The sequence below is a fragment of the Hemicordylus capensis genome, chromosome 6, assembly GCF_027244095.1.
Source record: "Hemicordylus capensis ecotype Gifberg chromosome 6, rHemCap1.1.pri, whole genome shotgun sequence".
Classification (NCBI taxonomy): Eukaryota; Metazoa; Chordata; class Lepidosauria; order Squamata; family Cordylidae; genus Hemicordylus; species Hemicordylus capensis.
In genome coordinates, this window is record NC_069662.1 from 111,615,485 (window position 1) to 111,633,653 (window position 18,169).

The 18,169-nt window shown below is 44.5% G+C and overlaps 1 long non-coding RNA gene across 1 annotated transcript; it reads left to right on the forward strand.

The window, feature by feature from the left end:
* The first annotated feature begins 1,458 nt into the window (after positions 1-1,458).
* On the forward strand, positions 1,459-9,194 carry LOC128331595 (uncharacterized). The gene is made up of 2 exons (XR_008310361.1): positions 1,459-1,539; positions 7,896-9,194. It is a non-coding gene; the product is annotated as an uncharacterized LOC128331595 (long non-coding RNA).
* Positions 9,195-18,169: the final 8,975 nt, after the last annotated feature.

An 18,169-nucleotide genomic window follows, 5' to 3' on the forward strand; every position in this document is an offset into this window, starting at 1 on the left:
CCCTAGCTGACTCCACCCCCTCCAAGCAGGTAAGTAAACACTGGAATTTGGAACCCTATCAACTCCTGGCTCTGAGAAATCCTGGGGAATCCTAACCTTAACCCTAACCCACACTCAGAGAGAGAGAGAGAGAGAGAGAGAGAGAAACTAAGACCTACCCCTTAAAGAGAAACAGCCCCTGCAAATCTCCCCTCTTTCTGTTAGTTTGTTTGAAGGGGGAAAGGCTAGATGTTTAGAAAAGCTTGCTCACCTTCTCAGCTGTGTCTGCTCTTCACAGAGTAGCTTTCCAAGGCTAGTTAATCAATACATTTGACTAAGGCAGAAAGATCCTTTCCAGCGGAGGAAGGGGATTATATGAAAGCATGTTAATCTTAGCAGTGTAAGACAGGCAATCAAGCAAGACCCATTGTGTCTCTTGTGAGTTTCACAAGCACTGATACACAATGCTAGATTGCCCCTGCCTTCTCAAATCATTTATCAGGCAGTCATGAGGTCTGGGTGTCATGCACTGGTCAGTTCATCTGAATTCAGGCATTAATTGATTCCTTAATAAAATGGAATTCAGACACAGGCCCAAATTCTACACAATTCTGGATTGGTAATTCTGGGTTTAAATATTGGGGTCAGGGTGTCCCCAACAGAAGCCCAGCCCATTTTGCACACACAAGTGTACCGCCGGGATCAGGCCTGATCACTGTAGCGGCAAACCCACCTACGGAGCCTCCCTCTAAAATGAGGTTAGGAGAGCCGTGGCTGCTTGTAGAGCTCCTGGCCAGCTCCAGGGAGGGGAGGAGGGGATCTCCATAATGCACCGCACACTTGTGAGGTGCATTATGGGAGCTCCAGGGGGCAGGGCAATGTAGGACGAAGTGTCCGGCACCCTGACCCTCGGAGCAGCTGGCAGCAGCCAGTAATCGTCTGGGCAGGCCATCCGCCCACCCAGAGGGAAGGACCAGCTCATCTGTGGGGAGGTAAGCATTTTGAGGCTTCCTCCCTGCTAACCCTCTTGCCCTTTCTAACTGGTAATGAGAAAGGGCTCACTGACTACTAGCACACACAATTTTTTTTTTTTTTTTAAAAAGGTTTTATTACAAGTTTAGGAACAAGGATCAGCAGTAGAGGAAATGAAGAGGAATATATGGAATAAAAATTTTCAAATTGGCTTTTAGCCCTACAGGCCTAATTTGTGAGTGTAATATATAGCCACCACGTCGAGTCCAAAAAGTGTTGTTTTTATTAACAAAGGAGTTCACAAGAGCACACACTTCAGGCAGCATCCATCTTGTGGCTCACAGCTCACAAACTGAAGAAACACACTGAGCATGCTCAGCAACCCAAGTAAGTTAGACTACTAAGTACTAACCCCATCTAGAGGTAAAACTCTTAAGCTACAAAAACTCTACAGTGGGAGCACTTACATCTTCCAGTCTTTCTAGGCCAGTTTAACCAGGAAGGAACAGACAGGGCTGGCAGCAGTTTATCAGAAGGAGAGGGAATAATGTGTGAGAGAGCAATGTGACTTCACTAAATCAGGTTGAAGTAGGTTGGAGTGATCCTTAGAACCAATAAAAGAGGGTGTTCTCAGATTCACAGAGCTAGGAATACAGTTGCTGGGAGGAAATCAATCTCATTGGTGGCTTAAGGCCCTGAGGTCTTCGGGTCTCCCACTTACATCTCCCCAAAAAGAGCTGAAAGAAAGGCCAAAATGTATTGAGCCCATTCTCATGACCAGCCCTACCTGGGTAGGACAGGGCTAGCCCAGGTAGGGCTGGTTGTCTGGGCCTCGGATCATTCCTGATCCTTCCGTGCCTCCCCTGGGTAGCCCTAATTGGCTACTCAGGTTTAAAGTGAGGCAGGAGGACAAGCGCGCACCCTGTGCCTCACTCTCTGGTCATCTGGGGCTCCATGCTGTTGGCTGCTGCTCCTGGGCTGCTGGCAGCCATCTTTAAAATAGAGTTGGGGGAAGGAGTGGCCAGGCAGTGCAGAATTTCCCCAATGCACCACTCCGCTTGTATGGCACATTGTGGGATGCCTGGCAGCCCTTGCATGCTCCCCCCCCCCCCCGATCGCCACTGGGCTTGCCACCATGCTGATTGTGTGGACACATGAATGGTGGAGCCCTAATGGGCAAATGGTTGTCTGGTGGGAGGCAGGTAGGTTTCTGCCTTCACCACAGCCCCTTGTAGTCATGTGAACAACCTCTTTGGCTCTGGGAAATTAGGGCTGATAGACTAAAAGAAAGAAAATAAGATTGTTTGCAGACAGTGCAGCTGCCAGCATTGGTAGAGCACAGTAACTATTCTTCTTATTATTACATTTTATATCTCACTCTTCTTCCAAGGAGCCCAGAGCGGTGTACTACATACTTAGGTTTCTCCTCACAACAACTCTGTGAAGTAGGTTAGACTGAGAGAGAAGTGACTGGCCCAGAGTCACCCAGAAAGTATCATGGCTGAATGGGGGTTTGAACTCGGGTCTCCCCGGTCCTAGTCCAGCACTCTAACCACTACACCACGCAGGCTCAACTAAAAGGTTGAGGTTACACATGCACTACTACCAGGCACTACTGTAGAATAATAAGCCCATGCTTATTATTCCTTATGGGTGTGTGTGTGTGTTTTTCTATTGCTCCCTGTTGGTAAGGATGGTTTCCTCCATTGGCTCAGGAAGTGTTCCATGCTCCCTTATAGGCAGGAGTGGTTATTCTATTCTCCACTGTTGACACATTTTATTTATTTATTTATTGTTAAGTTAAATTTATACTCTGCCTTTCATTAAGAAAATCCCAAGGTGGCTCACAATAAAATTTAAAAACAAGATTATAAAAAAGACATTAAAACATTGAGCTAAAAAATATATAAACAAATATGATTTTTAAAAATTAAAAATTAAAATACAAGCATAAAAACAGTACAAAATACAAGAAGCAGCAGCATAGACAATCATATAAAAGCCTGGGTAAAAAGCCATAATTTGACATGCTTTCTAAAAACTGTGATGGAGACAGGAGTGGATACTCACCGGGAGAGCATTCCAAAGTCTGCGGGCAGCAACAGAGAAGGCTCTGTCCTGAGTGCACGACAACTAGCCTCCCTCATTGTTGGCACCCAGAGCAGAGCCCCCTCAGATGACCTCGTCAAGTGGGCAGCAACCCTTGGGAGCAGGCAGTCCTTCAAGTATCCTGGGCCCAAACCGTTAAGGGCTTTAAAGGTCAATACCAGCACCTTGAATTGGATCTGGAAATGAACTGGCAGCCAGTGCAGCTCTTTCAGAATGGGTGTGATGTGCTCCCACCGGGCAGCTCCAGATAAAACCCTAGCTGCCGCATTTTGCACTAGCTGTAGTTTCCGGATATTCTTCAAGGACAGTCCCATGTAGAGCGCATTACAGTAATCCAGCTGTGACGTGAGTAAGGCATGGGTAACCGTGGCCAGATCTGCCTTCTTGAGAAAGGGACACAGCTGGCGCACTAGCCAAAGCCATACAAAGGCACCCCTGGCCACCGCCTCTGCCTGAGCTTCCTAAAGCAGAGCTGGGTCCAGTAGTACCCCTAAGCTGGGTACTTGCTCTTTCAAGGGGAGTGCAACCCCATACAGAACCAGTAAAATCTCCTCATCTCGATTGGCTCTCCTACTGACCAGAAATACCTCCATCTTGTCTGGATTCAATTTCAGTTTATTAGCCCATATCCCACATCACCACCTCCAGCCCCCGATTCAGGACATCCACCACCTCCCTAGGATCAGGTGACAAGGAGAGATACAGCTGAGTGTCATCCGCATATTGTTGACAACTCAGTCCAAGTCCCTGGATGACCTCTCCCAGCGGTTTCATGTAGATGTTAAACAGCATGGAGGACAAGACTGAACCCTGCGGGACCCCACAGACCGATGGCCACGGAGCTGAGCAGTAGTCCCCCAGCACCACCTTCTGGACCCTTCCCCCAAGAAAGGACCAGAACCACTGCAGCTCAGTACCTCCGATCCCCATACTCGAGAGGCAGCCCAGAAGGATACCATGGTCGATTGTATCGAACGCCGCCGAGAGGTCCAACAGAACCAACAGGGACGTACTCCCCCTGTCTAGTTCCCGGCGTAGGTCATCCACTAGAGTGACCAAGGCAGTCTCAGTCCCATATCCGGGTCGGAAGCCAGATTGAAAAAGGTCCAGATAATCCGTATCACCCAAGACCCTCTGCAGCTGGGACGCCATCACACGCTCTATCACCTTGCCCAAAAGGGGCAGGTTAGAGACCGGTCTATAGTTGTCCGAGTTGGAGCGATCAAGGGAAGACTTTTTTAATACTGGTCTTACCACCGCCTCCTTGAGGCATAATGGCATCCTGCCTTCCCTTAATGAGGCATTAATAACCACCTCCAACCATCTACCTGTACCCTCCCTGGCAGCTTTTATTAGCCATGAAGGGCAAGGGTCAAGAGCACACGATGTTGCCCACACACTGCCCAAGATCTTGTCCACATCCTCAGGCCACACCAACTGAAAAGTATCCAACACAATGAAACCAGATGGTACCAGAGGCACGGCTGCCGGAACTGCCAAAACTCTGGAGTCCAAATCGGCATGGATGCGAGTGACTTTATCCGCAAAGTGATACGCAAACTGATCACAGTGGGCTGTAGATGATTCCTCTTCCATTACCTGCGAGGATGTGTGCAGCAATGTCTTTGCTACACGGAATAGCTCTGCTGGTCTGCACTGAGCAGATGCAATGGAGGCAGAGAAAAAACATTTCTTCGCCACCCCCACTGCCATGGAGTAGTCCCTAAAATGGGCTCTAGCTCGTGTCCGGTCGGATTCATCACGACTCTTCCTCCAGCGTCGTTCCAGCCGTCGCCCGAGTTGTTTCATCGCCCTAGTTGTTTTATCGCCTTAAGCGCCGAGGAAAACCAAGGAGTAGATCAAACTCCACCAAGCCGGAGAGGGCATTTAGGAGCAACCGTGTCAATAGCCCAGGCCATCTCTCCATTCCAGAGATCAACCAGGGCCTTGACAAGGTCACCAGCAGTGGACACTGGAAACTCCCTGACGGCAGTCTGGAATCCAAGTGGATCCATAAGCCTCCGAGGGCAGACCATCCTAATTGGTCCACCACCCTTGCAGAGGGCAGACAGACCAGTCAAAATAAACCCCACCAGATGATTATCTGTCCATGACAAGGGAGTTATCTCAAATTCCCCCACCTCCAGATCATTTATTCCCCGGTCGGCAAAAACCAGATGCAGAGTATGTCCTGCCACGTGGGTAGGGCCCGATACCAACTGAGACAGGCCCATGGTTGCCATGGAGGCCATGAAATCCTGAGCTGCACCTACAAGTGGGGGGGGGGCTCAGTGTGGACATTGAAATCCCCCCAAACAATAAGCTTGGGGGAACCCAAGGCGACCTATGAGACCTCGCCCCCAAGCTCAGGTAGGGAGACTGAAGTGCATCGAGGTGGTTGGTACACCAGCAGAATCCCCAGCCTATCTTGGACGCCCACCCTCAAGGACAACCACTCAAAATTCTGAGATTGCCTGACTGGGCACCTAGAAATAGGGAGGATCTCTCGATAGATGCCTGCAATGCCCCCTCTCCGACCCTCGAGGTGGGATTGTTGCATGATCTGGAAATTGGGATGACAGAGCTGAGAGAGACCAACCCCACCCAGCTCATCCAACCAGGTCTCCATTCTGTCCAATGAAACCCTATTGGCAAGCATGGTTTTTCTATTGGCAAGTATGTGTTTCCTACTTGCAGCAGGTATGGCCCTGTGTTTTAATAGGTCCTGCTACCCACACCATATTGAGCTGGACCTAGATTGGCATCGTCTACTCAATTGCAAAAGCATGAAAAGCTGGAGTGACTGAGTGAGAAAAACTCACCCAAGTTCAGTGTGATCTCCTTTGTTTTTTGTAGAAACTGTTGGAAAATTATCATATTCCAACAAAAAATACATTTTTAACAGTCTCCAAAAGTCAGATTTTTCCGTTTGCTCTCTTCTGCTGTGTTCCCACCCCTTGACCTTCAACCCCTGTCTGCTTGTTCATCCCAGACATCTCTTAAAGGAACCCTATCCTCACACTCATATCAAATGAAGGGCTCAATTACATGATCAATTAGTGTGGTTCAGCCCTCAGATTTGTCCAGTTCTTTTCTCAGGGTCTTAGCAGTACTTGATGAGTCACTGATGCATTCCAACTAGCTGTCACTCCATGTGGCATTCTCTTTTTAAAACGACGGCCATTTGGAAATGTGACCAGTTGCTGCTTGTTGACCAGCCAAGGGATAAAAAACAAACAGAAGGCCGGGTGAAGGGAGAGGACAACCCAGATGGATGCTGAATAAAAAGTAGTTTCCAGCTGCCATGGAGAAGAATAAGGCTGGTGGATATCCTGGAAAGACAGCTGAAAGCAGCAGACTGAGAGAAAGCACACCAGGAAGAAAAGATTCTGCTTCCAAATGTAATCAGTAAGGATCCTAGACATAGTTAAAAACAGCCTTAATTCTGTCTCCTCTCTAAGGAAATGCTAGATTGAACAACTGTTGCCTTCAAGAGCCAAGAGGCTAGACAAATCTCCATAACTAAACAATGAAGAAATATTTTAATAAACTAGATATTACATTTTAGTTCAAATAGTGATTTTATAATAAAATATTATTAGAATAAAACCACTTTGATATTAGCTCAATTAGATATAGTTACCATATTGCAATTTCCCAGTATTTGGAACTTTAGTGAACATGGAAAGCCCTTAACACACTTGTTAATAGACTAGATATTCCATTTATTGCTCATATTATAGCACACAATTATGGTTACTGGGCTAAATAGCTAGGGCAGGAATTGCAGTTCCTAAAATTCCTTTCCTTCTTACACAGAAATGGTCTTAAATTCATGCCTTAATGGAATTTGAGTCAAGCAAATATTACCTTTCCAATAGGGATGCTGTAAATTTCTCTTAATGGTGACTGATTCCCACTGTGTTTGGGACAATCACATTGTGAGTCTCTTAATGCCGGTCCCCACCACCGCAGCAGCAGGATGAGGCGGTGGGGAGGGGATGTGCCCCCGACACATGAGGCAGGCACAGGCACCATCTTGCCTGTCTCTCCATGTGACAGGGGTTGATCAATGAAAGAAGGAGGTGGGCCAATTGGGTCCTTGCAGCCTCCATTCTGTCCTGTCTTCATTGGGGCTGGGAATACAATGCCTCTACTCCATGTTTCTAGCAGAGAATCTTTGCAAGGGCCCATGTCACATCAAACAATACTTCACGGCAAAAATGAGCAGGCTTAAGTCTCAGGTTTGTTTGTCTCTTCCTTTCCCTCTTCCTTCACATGCCAGGGAAAGACATGGGAGCTTCTATTATTGGTTTGGAACAGACCACTGTTTCCTATTGAATCAGAATAAAGGAAACTGTTATTGTCTAAACCACAGTTGGCAAACCAGAATATCAATCTATGATTGCTGTGATAACTGAACTAGGTCACTGGTTTTGATTTATATGGGGATTCTTCCAAATATGGTGAAGTAGCCGATGAGTTATTTTCAGTGGTATCCTCATGCAAACATATCTTGTGTTCTGACCTATGTTCTAAGGAGAATGTTTGGACTTTAAGAAATGTACATTTTGGATTTTAAAAAATCCTTCCTCCCCCTGCCCCACTTTTTCTTTTTCTTTTTTTAAAAAAAACTTTTTATTTGTTTCTTCTATCTGTTTTTGTTCTGGTCTTTGTTATACTTTGTGTTTGCATGGTTGTGAACAGGCATGTTAAGTTACAAAATGAATAAGGTTCTTTTGGAGAGGTATTTTGGGGAAGAATAATAATCTCAGATGTACTACAATACTATTTTCTGTATCTAGCACATTTATCTATATATATAATTCTCTAAGGTGTACTTCGGACACATTATGAGAAGACTCAGCATCCTTGAGAAGTCTATAACGCTGGGGAATGTTGAAGGAAAGAGAAGAAGAGGATGACCAGCAGCAAGGTGGATGGACTCGATTACGACAGCAATGAATGCACCACTGAGAGTTTGTAAAGGCCAAGTTGAAGAGAGATAATCCTGGAGAAAATCTATCTATGTGGTTGCTAAGAGTCAACACCAACTTGACAGCACTTAATCAAGCACTCAATCAAGGTGTACCCATGGCTAATCCTGTGCATGGCAGCTCTCACAAGAGTTCACAAACAGAAGCACCTGATTAGGCAGGGGGGATTCCATATGCAAATAGGGAGTGGGAGCCTGTGAGAGCAGAAGCACCATGGTGATTGGGCAGTGGGGATTCCATATGCAGATAGGGAGGAGGAGCCTGTGATGGTTAAGGTCAGATGGAATGCAATTGTTATTGACCGGAAGATGTTCTTGATTGTAGAGGACAGAAATCTATATATATAAAAGGATAGTGGGCAGAGGTCTGCGAAGAGAGGGGTCATGGGGGAGGAAAGAGCCCCTTCAGGAGAAGGTGGCTGCTGTTGTGTGAATTAGATGAGGAAACAAGATAAACAAGATTGGTTAACTCAAGAAGGGGGGGGAGAAAGACAGAGGGGAAGAGCGAGTGGAGTAGAGAGAAAGAAGAAAGGGCTAGGGCCCGAGCCTGTCAGTGGCCGAGGGGAATGAGTGGCCATGGCAGTGGCAGCAGGGAGGTAGGCCAACTGCTGCTGTTGCTGCTCCTCCTGTGGGGCTCAGGTGAGGGAGAGGAGGTCGCTGGGGATAGGGGGGTGCAGCTTGGCCAATAGGTGCCAGCAATGCTGCAGCCGCGACCAAGAGGGGTGAGGGGATGGAGTAAAAGGATTAAGGAGTAACCAGAAGGGGTGAGGTGGATGGAAGCAATGGGATGGAGGAGCAGGAGCAGGAGTGCAGCTCAGGTGAGGGTGGAGAGATCTCTGAAGTGAGAGGGGCAGTGGCAGGGAGTGAAGGCAGCAAACAAGTACTAGTGCACAAATGCTCTGCACAGGTAAAGCTAATACAAGTAAATACATGGTTAACGAAAGCAGTACATGGTTAATTAAAAATGAAAGGAATGTGCTTCAAATAATGTTTATAAATTTAAAATAAACTGTTTCAACTTAATGTAATTTGCCAAGAAAGGCTGATAGAAATGGACTTTCTAGCTCCATAGTATTTCTATTTTGGGGCTGTAGGTTAGCCTAAAATGCATCAAAAAATAAATTTATTTATTTATTTATTTATTTATTTATTTATTTATTACACTTATAAACCGCCCCAATCAGAGGCTTTGGGAGGTGTACAACTAGTTTAAAAAACATAAAAACAAACATTTAAAACACACTACTTAAAACAATATAAAAACAATTTAAACACAATTTAAAACCAATTAAAATACTTAAAAACAATTTTAAAACCTTGGAAGGCTAGGCCAAACAAGTAAGTCTTTAGGGCTCCCTTAAAGGCCAACAGCGAGCCTAAACTGCAGATATCTGCTGGGAGTGCATTCTATAGGCCAGGAGCCGCTACAGAGAAGGCCCGCCTCTGATTCACCATGAGACGAACTGGTGGTAACTGGAGATGGACCTCTCCAGTTGACCTCAACATGTAATGGGGATCATATAGCACTCTCTAAGATAGCCCGGACCCAAGCCGTTCAGGGCTTTAAAGGTAATAACCAGAACCAATAATAAAATGATCAGAATTTAATACAAATGGGCTGGCACTAGCCACTGGATAATAGGACACTCTCCCACTCGCCAAATTAAGCTTGCCAATTCATCTGTTCATTTGAAGTTCTAACACTTTTTATTTTCTAAACAGTATTATCAAGTGTGAAACAATATACAACAACATTACAACAGTCAGGTTTTCTGTACAATCTGGTCCAATCTCATTTTGTTTGGCTTCTGTTCAACAAACTCCCAAACTATAATATAGCATATTGTTGCTCTCTGAAATTTGGAAAGCAGCAAACAGGACAGAATTGGTATCCTCTGGAAGACAACAGAATTGTATCTAAAGGACCAGTTTTAATATTACATTTTGTGAAGGCATTGTCTGTATTGTATTGCCCTTGTGGTGATAAAACCCCTGACATTTTATCTGTTTATTTATATTCTGGCCTTCTCCAAAGAACTTGAGACAGCATACAGGTGAAACTCGGAAAATTAGAATCGGACCTCTGAAAAGTATACAGTGTACTGTGCTTGACTGGCCAGCAAACTCGCCTGACCTGACCCCATAGAGAATCTATGGGGCATTGCCAAGAGAAGGATGAGAGACATGAGACCAAACAATGCAGAATTGCTGGAGGCCGCTAATGAAGCATCCTGGTCTTCCATAATACCTCATCAGTGCCACAGGCTGATAGCATCCATGCCACGCCGCATTGAGGCAGTAATTGCTGCAAAAGGGGCCCAAACCAAGTACTGAATACATATGCATGCTTATACTTTTCAGAGGTCCGATATTGTTCTATTCTTCAATCCTTGTCTTCTTGGTTCCATGTAATATTCTAATTTTCTGAGATTGTGGATTTGGGGTTTTCATGAGCTGTACGCCATGATCATCACAATTATAACAAATTAAGGCTTGACTTATCTCACTTTGCATGTAATGCGTCTGTCTCATATATCAGTTTCACCTTTTAATTTGCATTACTGAAATTAATGGACTTTTGCACAATATTCTAATTTTCCGAGTTTCACCTGTAGTTCTTACCCTTCCCACTTTACCTTTCAACAACCCTGTGAGATAAATTGGTTGAGTTGGTGTGAGGGCTAGGAATGTTCACAAATATTTGGTTGTTTTAGGCAAGAAAGCTGTTAGAATATTTGCAGTCCATCTTCTGTGAATGAAGGGAAGGCTATCAGTTTGGTTGGGATTTAAAACTTCACCTAGGCCCAGGGATATACAGGAATAGTTTTGAAGGGCAGGACTAGGACTAGTACTGCAGGGATAAATCATAGGAGACTGAAAAGGTAAGAAGCAGAGAGCCCACAGATAATATGTCTGAAAGTCTACAGATAAGCAATGATCTGAGAAAAAGGATCCCGAGTAAAGTGTAGGTGAAATAGAAGGAAGTGTGAGAAAAAGAGCAGAGGGGACAAGAAACTGAGGTACATAGAGGGGCATGGATTAGGGAGCTGTGAAGAAAACTTAGAGTGCTTAGAAAACGAAAAGCTGTATGCCTGAGGGAACAAAAAGTAATGTGAGAAAAGTGCAGAGAGAGAAAGACAAGAGCTCTATTCAGACATTATGTTGAACACTCATATGAGTGTATGGTGTGCACAGGAACAGAGATTCACTCTGGCCTTATTCACATGTAATGCAGAACTGTGGGTCCAATGGAGCTGCAGTTCTGCAACCCAGTCACCTCCGCTCTCCTCTCTGCATCTGGACGTAATGGAGAGGAGGCTCTCTGCAGTCAGGGAGACTGCAGAGAGGAGGGGGAACTGGCCGTGAGGGCTTCCTTCTTGCATGAAGGACAGCCAGCACAGCCAATGACAGCCAGAGAGAGGGAGAAGCTTTCTCCCTCAACTCCAGTTTCAGACAGCCGAGCCTGCAGTTCCGCATTGGCGTGTAACTCAGGTGGCTGTTAACCTTGGGTTGGAGTGGCGAAACTCACTACCACATGAGGATTCAGAGTGGAATTTGGAGAGCAAAACTTTGGGTTGCTCTCCAGGTGGAACCAGAGTTTCACCGGGATTTCCTGCATTTGGAAATTATTAGCATGAAGGAAATTATCAATGAAGGGAGGTTTGAAGAACTCAGCGCTATAGGCCAAGGAATGAAGAGTAATAGGGTTAGAGGTTTAAGAACTGCATAAAACTGACCTCCTGTCATCTGCGATTGCAGCATTGTGGCTTGGCAATTCTATGGGGACAATGAAGTCAAGAAGGCATTGGCGGAGGGGAGTGTCTTAATTTTGCATACTGATTTGACACACCCAGCCAATTCTTTGGCTGTGGGCAATTAGTAAATACATCCTGCTGAGTAAAGCATTTAATGTCTGACTGAGTAAAAGTTTCTTAGGCTGTAAACTGTCCCTTTCATTGACATATTTCTTTCTTTATCATCAAGATTACTTTTAATTACTTTAATTCCCCATTCTGAGGGATTTGAAGAGAAATGTGCTTAGACTATCTCTGTATATTGATTTTTATAAGCATGGCTTGCACTTGTTATTACTGGGGATTTGGGTGTATGTGGCCTTGAGGTTGTAGGAGTCTTCTGAGAATAATCCAGTTTTATAATATAGCTGGAGTACTAGGGTCAACATAACCCAATGTCAATCACAGTTGTCTGAGCAATAAGACTCATAACTCTTTTTAATACCATGAAACACTCTAGATTTGTATTGGCAAATATGACTTTTGCCAATACAAACGCAATGAGCACACTGTGGTTTCTGAGGCCAATAGTGCTTCAGATTGTCTAATAAGGCTAATAACTGCTCAAATCAATTTACATCTTCAGAACAGGCTACAGACATCAGTTTCTCTCAAGACTCTGAATGTGCAATTTTGCCATAAGGTCTGCTACTTAAAAAGCCATAAAGGAGAACTGCTCACCCGGCTGCTGAAGGAAAGACAGTAAGCTTGGGCTAAAGGAAAAGAAATTTGGAAGAACTAGCAGAAGAAAGTTAAGTAACATTGTTTTCTTTCAGAAGTTTTTAAAAAATGTTGCCTAAGGAAGTTTGAATTGCCAAACTTGATATTGTTAAAGCAGAGCAATAGCTGTGGAAGATCAACATCACTTTGGGAAAAGGACAGTGCATGCCAAACAGCAAAACTCAAGGCATTTGGGTCCAAATAGCACTACAACATGCTACAAGCAAATGGTCACAGAGGAGTTAATAACCGACATGATGTGCAGTGCGCCATGGGCAGTTCTGCACCACCATGCTGCTATGGGTGTCTAAAATAGCACTGGTGCATTGTGCAAGTGCTGTGCTCTTGCACAAGTGTGAGTGCTCAATTTTACATATTAGACCTCTTGTGCTAATACTTTCAGATTATTCCTCTGATGGTCCTATGTAGCCTTGATGTAAGTAGCCAGATTTTTATTGAAAGTGCAGCAGTCCTGCCTCTATGATGGGAAACATTTTCAGATTTTAGAATGTTTCCCTATAGGAACTAATTTATTTATTGATTTGATTTGATTTGATTTGTATACTGCCCTTCCAAAATGGCTCAGGACCGTTTACAATTAAAACACACCACTAAAACAGTAAAGAGCTATAACAAATTAAAAAACAATACAAAAATTAACAATTTAAAAACATTTTAAAACAACAATTAAACAATTACAGTAATTAAAACCCCCGAAATCGGGTTTTGAATTTTAATTTTAAATAAACCAGAAATTAAAACCCTCACAATTTAGGAAGCTGAGAAAGTTTGGGTGAAAAGAAGAGTTTTCAGGTGTTTTTTGAAAATTGCCAGAGATGGGGAGGATCGTATCTCAGCAGGGAGCGCATTCCACAATCTCAGGGCAGTGTCCGAGAAGGCCCGTCTCTGTGTAGCCACCAAACAAGCTGACGGTAACTGGAGACGGACCTCCTCAGATTACCTCAATGGGCGGTGGGGCTCATAACGAAGAAGACGCTCTCTTAGGTAATCATTTACTTCCCCAGTATTCTTTAGAGGAGATGGACTGCTACACTAGTTAACTGTAACTGATCCCCCCCACACTTGTTCTTTGACCTTGTCCACTGCTGCTTTTCTCTACTCTAGTTGTTCAGACAGTGTGATATATATTACACTTAGCACACATGCTCAGCAACCAAAAGAGGCAAAAAACCATGCCAAATTATTCCAGACAAAAATCCATAGCAAAATATAAGGAATAGAAGCAGTGCTTCCCAAGAGATGGTATATAGTATAGCATGCTGAAATGTAATTTCACGCAGATTTTTAAAAAATATCTGATGTCCATGGATTCACAGTGGCTGCCATCCTGACTGACAGAGCAAGGATGTAGCAGCTGGCTGCTCTTATGCACTTGGAGGCTTCCCCACTTCCTTAGCACACGTGGGGAGAAAGGGATTTTTGTGGATCTTCCCTGTCTCTGGAAGTGCTTTGTGCCTTCCAAAAATATATCCCTGTGGCCTGCACAACCCTCAGGTACATATTTTTGGAAGGCACTTCCAGAAGCAGGGGAAATCAATAAAAATGGCTCCTCTCCTCCACATATGCTGTGGAAGTGGGGAAGCGTCTGGCTGTGAGGATGCAGTGATTATATTAGTACTAGTGTGTTTGAGAACTACTCATGTGTAAAGTTACAGCAACACTGAGTAGGCATAAAAGCAGGCAGCCATGTATGTAAGCCCGTTGCCTACTGACTCAGACCAAGTAAAGTGTACTTGTTTTGTATCCTGCCTCCATCCTACTTCTGACACCATGTTGTGTTTGCACCCTGCAAACATATAGAAATAAATGAGATGGAGTCAGAATACAAAACAAACAGATTTTACTTGGTCTGAGTCAGTAAGCAACTGGCTTACATACACAGCTGCCTGCTTTTATACATACTCAACGCTGAGTGCAACCATAACAGTAAAGATGCCAGCCTGTATTTGTAACTTTTGACACAAGATGCTATTTGTAATTCTGTAGAGAAAATTACTCTAAAGTAATTTACAGTAACAGGTGTTAACTCAACAGCAATCAAAATTGGGTCTGATATCCAGACTATAGTTGCATTATCACTATAGTTGCCTTATCACATGATTGAGAAGGGGACAATTTTTATGATCTCCTCTCCCCTCCCCTCCCCTCTGAAACCCACTGGGACTCCTTTCGACAGTTTTAGTCTGAATGTCTGGCACTGCTGCACCAGTGCTGTAGGGATGTGCATGAAACTGGCTGGCCCCGTACAGCTCAAATCGGACTGGATTTGAACTGCCCTGGGCAGCTCAGGCTTGACCGAGCCCAGCCCAGTCCTGGGCTCTACGGCTATACTTGTAAAGGAGATTCTGGCAAGGATTCCCCTTTACAAGAAAAGGGCTGCAGTAGTGGGGGGGCGGAAAGTTATCTCTTTGTTTTTACATTTAAAAATGATCACTGTGTGGTGGGATGGTGGGGGCAGCCACAGCGGCGGGGATGGCGGCCGTGGCAGGGACTCCTTCCACCTTCCCACCTGCCTCCCTCCCAAATGAGAGTCCTAGCCAGCCGTGGGCCATTTCAGGCCTCTCTCTGCATGCACAAGCAGGTCTGGGATGTCATTTGGGTGAGAGACAGGCAGGCGGGAGGGTGGAAGGTGCTTTCACCAGCACCATCCCTGGGATGGCGGCGGCGGCGGCAGCAGCAGCGAGGGCTCCTCCTACCTGGGTTCCTTCCACCCTCCATACTCCTGCCTGCCTCCTAAATGACAGCCCGGGCCTACTGTGGCCCATTTCGGGCCTCTGCACCTGAAATGACCCGCAGCTGGGAGGCAGGCGGAGGGTGAAAGGAGTCGCTGCTGCCACCTCTGCTGCTGCAGCCGCTGCCACCATTCTGCCGCACAGTGGTGATTTTTAGATGGAAAAACAAAGAGACAGCCCTTTATTTGTAAAGGGGAATCCTTGCTGGATTCCCTTTTACAAATATAGCAGTTGAGCCAGCTCGTGAGACAGGGGACTGGCTCGGACACGCAGCGCCCCGCCCCCCCCCGGTTTTGAGCCGGTTTGCACACCCCTACAGTGCAATGCTAGTTTGGATAAAGGTAAAGCTGTGCCCTCAAGTTGGTGTCATCAGCTGTGAAATTCATGTACATCTTGTTTGTATGACAGTGTCCGAAATTTGGGGCTTGCCCCTTTGTCTTATCTGGAAGATTTCATTTACATTGCATTGTGAATGGACCACTAATAATACAGGTTTCTGTTATTTCGCCACGAACTGATACAATGTGCATCCTGCACCTCAAAAGTAAATTTCAGTGTCCGAATTTGAACATCTGCTGTGGATTTGAACAAATCCTGTCCCCTTTTAGTCATTCCTATTTAGGGCACTGCTGTTCGGTTCAAAGAAGCTCTTTATTAATACTTCACATGTATGAAACCTAAGCTCTGATGTGCTTTGGCACAGTGTCTTCATGTTAATTTTCATTTTACTCACCCTCACTTGATTTTAGTGATTAGATTCATTATTGTTTTTACTGTATTATTGTTAATACTGAAAGTCTCCATTGTCCTCCACCAAGCGGAAGAAAATTATAGTGTGATATCATGTATTATTTGAGCCAAGCAAATCTATCCTGTATATGTGCTTAGAGGATTCAGATCTTGAGTTGAAATTATTCTAAAGCAGGGCTGCTCAACTTTGGCCCTACTGCAGATGTTGGCCGACAATTCCCATAATCCCTGGCTATTGGCCACTGTGGTTGGGGATTATGGGAGTTGTAGTCCAAAAATAATTGGGGGGCCTAAGTTGAGCAGGCCTGTTCTAAAGAAAGTTCCTCCTTTCCCTCTCATCCCTGAGATCTGGCCATTTCAAATGTGCCTGAATACATAATCATCATTTTTGGGACTTTAAATAATTATAATGTCACAGGGCCAGATATTATTCTCCATCTGAATAAAAAATTCAAGAAGCAGGATTTCTATTGTCTAAAATTATGTTGCTTATAGAAACCTTTTCCATACAGTTCTTGTCACATTTGCACAATTAGGAGAATTCTGTGTGGATGGATTCTGTCTTCCCTATTTTATGTCATGGTCTCTGGGACTGGAACAAGTATGCACGTAAGTCAGCTGGCTAAAATTGTTTGAATTAGGAACATTTTCTGCTCTGATTAGGAATATTTTCAGCATATTACCATCAATTGGTAGAAGACCCTTTGATATAAAATTTCATGAAGCATCAAGGGCTTTGCAATCACCGCATATGATGATTTTTGGAAGTACCACACTGGGCTGCAACCTCAGGGTTCCATATGATCTTCAGGTTGTTTCATTAGCATGTATATAAGGCAGTGATCATCATAAATAAATTATAAACACACACACACACACACACACACACTCACACTCACTCACTCACTCCATTGCGATGACTGATGTTGGGCTTATCAGCACAGGAAATAAAGTTAATCTTTTCAGATACTTTCTTTAACATGGTTTCATGATGTCTTTGCATTGACTTGCCACTGGTCACACAATATTTCAAAAGAGAGAGTATGTGCACAATGCAGAAGCGTTTAATGAAGGTCTTGAAAAGCACACATCTGTTCAACATCATCATCATCTGTTTACAACAGGGGTGTAGCTATAATTGCGTGGATGGGTTCAAAGAACCTGCCCCCCTCCTCCCCTCCATATTTTCTTCATTATCTCCCCCATTGCGAAGGACCACTGGGGAGAGGGGCAAACACCCCTCTCCCCTAGCTATGACCCTGATTTAGAAAGTACCCCAAATTACAAATGCCGTGCCACATTAACTAAAAATAAATGCCCTGCCTGAAGCTTATGTGATCCCCTATGCAATTGTTACATAGTTTTTGCCACATGGTTTTTGTCCTGCAAAGTACTCAGTCCATATCTAACTCCGTTTGACTAAACAGAAAATAAACAGAAGTGAGTTACTATTCATGATAGATCATAGAATGTTCACTGGTGAACTAGGAATAAAGCAAAGGGCAGAAACCACATTTGGATGGAAAATCTAGAGGAAACAGAGGGAAAGGAAGGAAACATACAGCTGATAGCAACCAGAGGGAGGGCAGGAATATCATGAGCAGCTCAGGCACACACACCAAAATCTTTGCAGCAGGAAGCCAATTAGCAATCACATTGCAAAATTGGTTCCTGTTTGCAGCATGTATAATGAATGTCGACCAATGGAAAGACATGCTGGCACACCCAATCAGGATTAGATGCTCATTATTTGTTCTTCTGTCACAGAAATGCTGCTGAAGAAGAATTAAAAAAGGAAAGCTGTGGATAGGGCTTGGTCACTGAGTACAGTGAAGACCTAGACTGAAATCTATACAATGCCTGCTTGCTTTGCTTGGTTTTGTTGTTAGTCAGATGCGAAGAGTTCCAGCTGTGCATATTGCAAGCACTAATTGCAAATAGCACCCTTCTCCACTGCCTTTTAAAGGTTTTATAATATAGTAGCCAGTCTTGTAAATCTCCCTCTTGCACACACCAATTTCGCATATCTGACATGATCAAGGCTATCATAACCCCTTCCTAATGACAAGACAAGGTATTGCATGCTCACCTCTGAT